The sequence below is a fragment of the Panthera uncia genome (genome assembly GCF_023721935.1).
Source record: "Panthera uncia isolate 11264 chromosome C1 unlocalized genomic scaffold, Puncia_PCG_1.0 HiC_scaffold_4, whole genome shotgun sequence".
Taxonomy (NCBI): domain Eukaryota; kingdom Metazoa; phylum Chordata; class Mammalia; order Carnivora; family Felidae; genus Panthera; species Panthera uncia.
The window spans coordinates 52,031,462-52,041,337 of NW_026057585.1; the positions used below are offsets into that span (position 1 = coordinate 52,031,462).

General features: G+C 43.9%; 1 pseudogene; it reads left to right on the plus strand.

Annotated features, from left to right (window-relative positions):
- Window positions 1–9,036: 9,036 nt before the first annotated feature.
- On the plus strand, window positions 9,037–9,590 carry LOC125913663 (cAMP-dependent protein kinase inhibitor gamma-like; annotated as a pseudogene).
- The last annotated feature ends 286 nt before the right edge of the window (window positions 9,591–9,876 follow it).

The window sequence follows — 9,876 nt, forward strand, 5'->3', positions numbered from 1 at the left end:
GACCAACATTGACATCCAAGTTGTGCTAATCTTTAAGTCTCAGCCTATATATTCCTCCTCCAGGAAGCCTTCTCTGATGTCTCTCTACTACGTGTTCTATGCTCTATCCCACAGGAACCAGCCTACCAAAATGCCAAGGAAACACATCCCCAGTCTTGGAATAGCATGTGCAAAAGTCTGCAGGCTGAAAATATCATGGAGCATGTGGTACATGTATTAATATATCCCCCACATGGCAGTGATATCTGTACATATCTGCCTCCCCTACTCATCTGTGAGTTCCATTAAGACAGGAGTAATGACTTGCTGACCTCTATATTTCCAGCACCTACCATAGTGCCTGGCATATAGTAGGTGTTCAATAAATATATGGACAGGACAGCAACAAGAAGATAGGTTTGGAGAGGAATTTCTTCTGGATTTAGTTCATTGTTCATTATCTTGGACTCCCTTCTAGAGCAGTAGGATAAGACCACATAGAGAAAACAGGTTTTGGTTTAAAAGACAACAGATATTGTTCTAATTAAAGGAAAAAAGTACAGATTATAGCAGGTATATGAGTCCTCTGTAAGCTAAAATTATCATTAAAAAAATCTATCTCATTCATTGGTAACAAAGGGTGGAGAGGAGAAAGTACAGAGGTGGCCAAATAGTAAAACATGAGCAGATGTTTTTGGTTTTATTGTCTCTCCAGTTTCAAGTCCAAGGCCACATATGTCCTTCACTAGAGACTCATATGTATGTCTTGGTTATAGCCCCAGTGTTACATTTCTTCTGCATGTAGCAGAGAGTAGGGTGCCTCTTCTGCTCAATGCTGAGAAGGGAGCCTGAGGTCAGCTGGTTTGTTCTGGTTACTTCAGCTGATGTTGAGAGAGACTTAATTCCCGTGCCCTTTGAAAAATTTTACCAAGATTATAAACTTTAGAGTCAAACAGACATTAAAAATCTACTAGCCCTCCAGTTTCCAGCTGCAGTCCTCGGCTCCATTAGAGTATTGCAAGAGGTCCATGAATTTATATTGGCACCCCGCACTGGGTGTAGACAGAATTATGGTTACACCTTGCCCAAATAGATACTATTTTACAAATCATAGTATAGTGGTTCAGAACACTGACTCTGGAGCCAGACTGCCTACGTTTGAATCTCATCTCTACCATTACAAACCATGTGTCTTTAGGCAAGACACTTTTTGTGCCTCAGTTTTTCCATCTGTAAAATGAGTATAATAATTATACCTCTCTCATCAGATTAAATGAGCTGATATTTATAGAATGCTTAGCCTGGCATCTGGAACATAATAAGCACTATGTAAATGTTGGTTAAAGAAAACAAAAAATAAAATAAAATAAAACTGGTTGTAGCATATCACAATTCTTATAAATAATTGTTTGTATGTATACTTAAAATTGTCTATAAGGGCATAAGAAAGCCATGCTGGCCTTTTTCTTAATGACATTGACAGTGCTGGGAGAGCAGCTTGCCCAGGGTGTTTGATGGATACTATTATGTGGGGTAGGCTGTCCACCTCTTTCCTCACTGCATCCCTCTGCTCAAGAACCTGTTATGGCTCCCTATTGCTTACTACACCAAATCCAGCTTCTCTGACAGAATTTCAAGGCTTCAGGTTATTACCTGACCACATTTGGTCTCTCTGTCCCATGCATTCTCAACCAGGGCAATATCGCCCCCAAGGGAGCAAATATCGGTTCTTGGGGATTGAAAATAATCTTCCCCTTGTTATGTCTATAGCACACAAACAGACCCATAGTATATAACTGATGTACAATATATCTGTGGTATTAAGATTTCACTGGAGAAGCATCATTAGGAAAAAATGTCCAAAAAGGTTTCAGGGCAATAATGATTAAAACTTTAAGAAACACTGATCTAGCCTTATTTCCCTCAAGAGAAAGAACACTCACAGCATAAGGAGTTGGGGAAATCACTTTGTCTTTTCTTTGGTTTCCTAAGGAGTAAAGTAAAGGAGACCTACCCGTGACCTCTGAGGCCCTGTCAGCCCTGACAGTAGATGCCCCCAAGAATCGGGTCCTCAAAAGGTGACACGTGTACTCACCCCAAGCCTTTGCTGCTTCAGGACTGAGTTTCATTCCCACCCACCGGCCTTCATTTACTCTTGTCATTCCCCTCCCACACACTCCCAGAACTTCTGTCTTCTCCTCCCCTTTTGAGGCTCTACCCCTTTCACATGCTTCCATCTCCCAGGCAGTGCTGGCCAGGGTGTCTGAGATGGGGTCTGAGTGATGGATGGCTTCTGAGAGCTCTGGGAAATGAAATTTCTAACTACCCTCTGCCCCGGCTCCCCCAGCATGGTGCTTGGCATGAAATAGACACTTGATAAGTATTTACTGAGTGAAAAATGTATGAATGCATGAATGGATGAATTATATTTCTGTATCTTTCCCTTTTCTCCTCCGCATCCCCATTCATAACGCTCAAAGCAGCAAAAACAAAACACCCCAAAACCATTGGACAGGGAAGGTCATTGTAGTTTGGGTTTCTCCAGAGGCAAACCATGAAACAAGGATCAGAGCGTGAGTTGTCTATTTAGGAGGTGACCCCAGGAAACACTGGCAGAGGAGTGGAGAAGTGAGGTGGAGAAGGAACAGATACCAATAAAAATTGTGATATTAAACAAGTTGTCACTATAGACAACCAGAGCTTAATTTGACTGGAGAACTCTGGGAATCAGTATAGTTACCCTGGTAAGAGAGGAAGGAACTGGGGTACTTATCTACCAAGTTCCATTAGACCATGGTTGAGAGCTGTTCCCAGGGGGCACTAACCCCATGGTGGTCCCAGCACGCAGCAGTTGAGGGCATAGTGGTCATTGGCATCTAGAGAATGTTCTCTAGAAAAGAGATGCGGGCACCAGAGACTATGGCAGCGGTTAAGGCCAAAGGGTATGGGGGGGGGGTACATACAGTATCTGCTATAGGGATACAGTGAGGAGTGAGGGAGAAGGCCTGCTTGAAACCTTTTCTTTCTTCCCTACCCCAGGTCCTAAGCACAATCCCTCCCAAACTGATAAAAGGACTATCTTACTTATATGAAACACCTGACATTTTAAAATTCTTCTTTCACCTCTCTAAGGCATCAGTCCTAAGAAGATACCCCTACAAAGTTGTGCAGTTCCAGAGGGAGCCCCAATATCCATCTCTGGCTGGGGTTCCTGGAATTAGGAGGTGTCCTGCATGAAAGGCAGGGAGGCCCCCAGTGCTGGTTATGGGTGTGTATTACTCTGTCTCCATTTGGCAGATAAGGAGACCTTAATCACCCTTTAATTAGGGACAGAATGAATGAGAAGATAAGCATTTCCACAGAGGCCAGACTCTTCTCCAGGAGGCACTGCGTTTAGGATGTGGTGGTCTTGTTGCAAATGGGACTCTACTCGGCCAGGTCCTTCCTGTCCAGTAGGACCCACCAAACCTAAGCCACTCCTGTCCCCACACTGCCCTGTGTATAGCCCTGAGCAAGGTCAGAGGCAAGGAAACACAGCTCCTGACACTCCATCCCATGGAGAATTGGGAAGAAAAGGCCGTGAGCTTTAGACACTAACTTCCTGGAAGGCTGCGACCAAACCATTTAGCCTCTCGACCCTCATTTGCCTCATGTATGAAATAGTTCAGCCCTCTTGTTGACACAGACAGATAAGGCATAAGGGAGTGTTTTGTCAGACTGTAAAGTACTATAAAAAATACTATCACTGTTGTCATTAATAACATCTCCTTCCTGTAGGTCCCGATGTGCTTGTGTCAGAATCATACAATAGCACTTCCACTTTCTCCATCACTGTGTTTCAGCTGACTTGCCTGTCCCTCAGGTGCCATATTCTTTCCTGTCCCCACGCCTCTGCATCCTCTGCAGGAGCAGAGGCTCCTGCTTCCTCCTACTTCCTCCCTCCTCCTCTCCCAGGACTCTGCTCCTTGGGGCACATCTTCCAGACATTCCTTCCTGACACCACCCTCTTCAGTCTGACTGGGATGTCCCCCACCTTTGCGTGCCCATGGTTCCCTGGCGTCCCCTTTGTTGTTTTTTGCCTTCTTTGTCTCCTCCACCAAAATGGACACTCCTGCAAAGCAACAGGACTCTATCAGTTTGCTAGGGCCGCCATAACAAAATACCACAGACTGGGTGGCTTAAACAACAGAAATGTATTTTCTCACAGCTCTGGTGGCTGGAAGCCCAAGATCAAAGTGTGAGCAGGATTAGTTTCTCCTGAGGCCTCTCTCCTTGGCTGATAGATAGCTGCCCTCTGGCTGGGTCCTCACAGGGTCCTGCCTTTGTGCATGCCCCTGCTGTCTCTTTGTGTCCAGATTTCCTCTTCTTGTGAGGACACAAGTCAGATTGGATTATGGCCCACTCTATTGGCCTATTTTAACTTAATCACCCCTTTCAAGGCCCTGTTTCCAATTATAGTCTCATTCTGAGATACTGGGGGCTAGGGTTTCAATGAACTTGGGAGGATATAATACAACCCATAACAATATGTGTGCACTGGATATGTTTTCTCTTTCTTTCTTTCTTTCTTTCTTTCTTTCTCTTTTCTTTTCTTTTTTAAGGTTTACTTATTTATTTTGAAAGAGAGAGAGGGAGAGCCAGAATCCCAAGGAGGCTCTGTGCTGCCAGCACAGAGCCTGACACAGGGCTCAAACTCACGAACCATGAGTTGATCTAAACCAAGATAAAGAATTGGATGCTTAACCGACTAAGCCACCCAGGCACCCCATGCATTGCATATGTTCTAAAACTACATGTTCTAGAAACAGTTTGTTAAAGAGATATTATAAATTAAATTATTTGGCTAATTTTTATTTTAGATTTAAACTCTCTTTGATGGGAAGACCAAGAATTTGGGATTACTAAATGTGTAACTGGCTTGAGAAGGACTTTGAGAGCTGCTTTAGTGGAACTCCCAGAATTATTGATGCTACTAGGTCTCAATCAACATTTCCAGGTTCATTCTCAACAAGACTGCTACCCAAAATTCTGTTATTTCACTTTGTATTCCCAGTCCAGCACCTAATTAGCATTCAATCATTGCTTTTTTTTAATGCAATGAAATCAATCACCACAAAGCCCTGCCCCTCCCTTGCCCCTCCCCTCTCACTAAGCATCATCCTTTTCCCTACACTTATCTCACTCTTTTGTCTCTACACGTGGCATTGTCTCATCCTTGATAGTCCCTTCTGGTGAAAGTCAACATAGTCATCAAGTCCAGACGTATATGATGCAGATAAACACTCCCTCCTTTATTCTTTTGTTGCACATGTACATCCTACTGCTTAGTAGATATCAGAACATATTTTAAAGGTCAGTTTTCCTGTGGTGGCTGGCTGGCTCAGTCAGTAAAGCATGCAACTCTTGATCTCAGAGGGTCACAAGTTCAAGCCTCGTGTTGGGCATAGACTCACTTAAAAAAAGTTAAGGGATGCCTGGGTGGCTCAGTCAGTTAAGTGTGCAAATTTGGCTCAGGTTATGATCTCGCAGTTCATGCGTTGGAGCCCCGCGTCTGGCTCTGCACTGACAGCTCAGAGCCTGGAGCCTACTTCAGATTCTGTCTCCCTCTCTCTCTGCCCCTCCCCCGCGCGCGCGCGCGTGTGTGTGTGTGTGTGTGTGTGTGTGCGCGCGCGCTCTCTCTTTCAAAAATAAAAATAAAAACATTAAAAAAAATTAAAGTTCAGTTTTCCTGTTTCCCTCACTATGCTTTATACTCCTTGAGGGCAAGAAAAATGTTCTATCATACAGTAGGCACTTAGTAAATGTTAGCTAGGTAAAGCGGTCTGCAATTGCCTACAGTGGCTTGGGGGGTGGTCATACACATAGATGAACCCAAGGAATAAATTTGCCTTAGCCCTGTGTTTTTCCCAGACCCCAAAACACCCACAAGCCCAGCCTGACTCCAAGCCAAGGAGAAGAAAATGATCCTTTCATCATGAGATTCCAAGACCCTTAGGTCTACTGGTCAAAGAGTGCCCAAAGCAAAATGCAGCTTTGGAAGTTAACTCCTCCGCCTCCCCCAGCCCACTCTCCCTCCTACAAGTGGCTCTGCCCTCTGAGAAGCACAAGGAACTTCTCAGCCCAGGTCTCCAGATGCACTAAAGAATGAACAAGAATCATCTGTCTTTGAGAAATGTACGTGACATTTGACAAATCGACGAAAAGGAGGGATATTTTGTTATGTATGTAACTGGAAGAGAGAACACAGAATCGCTAATAATTGTGTCTAGAAGGTGATATTACGAATGGTTTTACTTTATTCTGTAGAATAAGTTGCATTGTTTACATTTTCTACAAAGAGCACGCTAGAGTTGTATAATTAAGAATAAAGATACACATTATGATTAGAATAAAGCCCCATCATAGCATCCTTGGGGCTAAAATTCCATTGTGTTAAGTGTGGTGTGGTGCCTTGGTGCTGTGAGGTTACTGAAATGACCAGGGCAAACCAGAGCAGCCAGCCAGGGAGTATTCGGTTGATGCCATCCCAACCTGTCTCTGCCCTGGCTGTGTTTGGGACTTGCAACTGGTGGTAAATAACAGTAACAATTTGCAGACTCTTCCAACTGGGTGACCCGATACTGGGGACATCAGGCCGCCTGTAAAACAGAACTCTCTGCCTTCCTATGCATACCTTCTTCTTTGTTTTCTATACATACCTTCTCAGAGGAGAGATGGGGTGATGATTTGGGAAGTGGCAAGGTCAATTGCCTCATATCTGAACTTGTGTTATGAGGGACAGTTATTACTGTGGGAGTTGTGGCAACTACAAAGACACTCAGGTTTCCTTCAAGAAAGAAGTTGATGCTTGCCTACCAGGAGTACAGTTAGCTGACAGCTTCTGGTTGTGGGCCTCTTCAGGATCTGTCTCAGCTATTGAGCTGAGGCCATGCTCTTTTTTCAGCAGCCCCAGCCAACAACTAAATATGGTGGAGATACTAGGGCCTGGCTGTTTTTGCCTGAAATGGCACTCTTCTTATGGGCAATCTTTATTCCAGAGATTCCCTGTGCATTGTCCAAGACTTTCTCAGACCTACATCATGGTCTGAGGCTCTTCTAGCACAACGATGCTTTTCCCCCCTTGTATCTTCTACAGGCAATTATCCCCAACAAAACTCTTACACTAGTAACTCTGGTTGAGTGGACCCTCCTGACAAAGTTTTACACACACACACACACACACACACACGCACACACACACACATAGGTAAAGAACTGAGGGGTATGACTAACACCTAAGTCATCCATGCAGCATGGAAAGATGTACTCATTTAGCTAACATAGTTCTGTGCATAAACATTGTTCCTATCCCTCAACAAAGCCCTGTCTAACGAGGAAAACAGAAAAATAAACCGGCAAAATACAGTGTGGTATCTTTGTGTGTGTGTGCGTGCTTCTAATTGTTTAAGTAAATGGAAACTTCTAATGAGTTCCCAATGTTCTCATCTTACTGTTTTCTTTAGTTGGGTGAACATCCTCCTGCAATCTTGTTCTTGCTTATTATTTTGCTTTGCAAAGTCTTTTGCTACTGACACAACAAAGTTAAACTCGAATGCACATCCAATTGGGGAATTCTAATAAATTCTAAGTTGGGGATTTGAATTAATGAGTTCCTGAATAACAGAGTTGATCATATTGTCTTTGGAATTTCAGTTGCTGGTGTTCTGTTGGTTTTGGCCCTGGAATGACTGATGATCAGCATATCTAACGATAACAGTAATGACTGCAGTCCAGAAATAAGACTTAAGCCATAGTCACATTAAAGCCAATAATAATAAGCATCTACCCATACATTAAAGCCTTCACTCACTAATTTTACCTGTAACCTGAGAAACCACAGCAAAAGATTGCTGAGAGAAGAACCAAGAAGAACACAAGAGAGAAGCCAATATTCTGTAGCATTGCAGTTGGATTTTCTCTGTTCTAAGAAACTCTAAAAGGATTTGTTGCCACATTTGGGGAGTTCACAGCAAGGTAGAAGTTGAGCCACGTATTGGTCTTCTGAATTGCTTATAAAAGCACCTGAATTGTATCTTTGACACAGAAGTATGCCAGTCTTCTGGCATTTTATATATTTTTACACATTATATATTATAGTTTTATATTTTATATATTGTCTTTTATATTATATATTACATGTTGTATATATATCTTCACATATTGTATGTGTGTGTATATATATAAAAGAGATATCTCTATATATCTATATATCTCTATAATCTCTATAGGTAAATATAGTTATCTCCATATATATATATATACACACACACACACACACACACACACAGAGAGAGAGAGAGAGAGAGAGAGAGAGAGAGAGAGAGTAAGTATATATAAATATCTCCATTTTTTAAAAAATCTGGATCCTTGTTCTCAGGGCCGTGTGGAAATTCCAACACCTCTCCACCAAGATTTCTGTGGTCTTGCTCCTCCTAAGAGTGGCTGGAAGTCTCCTTCTATGGTTCACTTGGCCTCCCTGCCACCAGCTTGATTCCTCTTGTCCACTCTGCACACTATCAGACCTCTGAGGCTGCTCTCCTTTCTGACTCTTTGTACCTCTGCACGCCGATATTCTTTCTCCCCTTCATTCTTCATAGCGGTACCAACACCAGGCTGTGTAAATTACAAACTCTTCCTGACTGTATAAGAATAACAAAAGCAGGTACAGGACAGCACAAACAGGAGTCAGCTAAAGAATTCCTCTAAATCAATAACAAAAGACAACCAGTTTTGTTTTGTTTTGTTTTGTTTTGTTAATAGAGAAAAGAACCAGCCTGGAGCTGAGAGTGAAGGCTTCATTACCAAATCTCTCCAGAAGAAAAGGAAGAAGGCTCAAAGTGAAATGATAGAAAGGGTTGATGGCAGAGGAAGGAGAATTACTCAAGCTCCTACATGAGCCCTTTACCCCATCCCCCACCCCTACCACCAAATAAATACCTGCCCAAGTCGGGCTGCTTCAGGGCTACTGAGCCTTCCAGAATTTCCATACTGATTGGTCAACGTTGAAAATCTGAAGAGATGCCACGTAAGAAAAAGAAACTAAACAGGCATGATGGGGTCAAGTCTTCCTACTAGGTCTGCATATCCTGTGACAGACCAGGCCAGGCCTTTGGAACACGGTCCTGACATCCAGGGGGACTCGGAGGCTGTGAGTGTGAGGCAGCTGGCAGAAGACATGGGCGACTTGGCACTCAAGGGGGCAGATGGACAGGCAGAGGCAGGCACCCCAGACAGAGAAGCTAGCAACCAGCCTGAGAGCAACAATGAGACCACCTTGTCTTAAGTCTGACATGCCCATGGAGGGTAGAAGAGACACCTGCTGTCCCTGCCTGGTCAGGGAGCCCTGACACTGGCCCGGCTGCCTCTTCTCTGTGCCCCTGTCCCAGGCAGGCTAGGCCAGAGTGAAAAGGCAGAGGCCCAGAGAATGGAGGCCCAGAGGCCACTGAGGCCCCTACCCCAGGAAAGCTCTCCACCGGCACCCTCAGGTTCCACTTGCCCACCACCTCTCATCTTGCACTGGTACATTTTCAAGACCTTGTGGCTGCGGGATGAGATTTATTCAGTGGGCACCCGGGTAAACAACCCACTCCCCCCCCACCCCCACCACCAGGAATGTGCCCCCACAGGTGGCCTGGGCAGCAACCACATCCTAGCTCTGTCTCCGCTTCTCCATGTTCAACCTTCTGGGTCATTACCTTCGTACCCCTTTTTTAAAAAAACACTTTTAAACTTTTTAAAAACTTTAAACCGTTTTTTTAGCAGAGAAGGAGGGAGCTGACTTTTCTTTTTCTTTTTCTTTTTTTAGAAGGTGTTGTAAGCTAAACTGGCCATCTATGCAGCTTTGCTGTTCCCTCATGG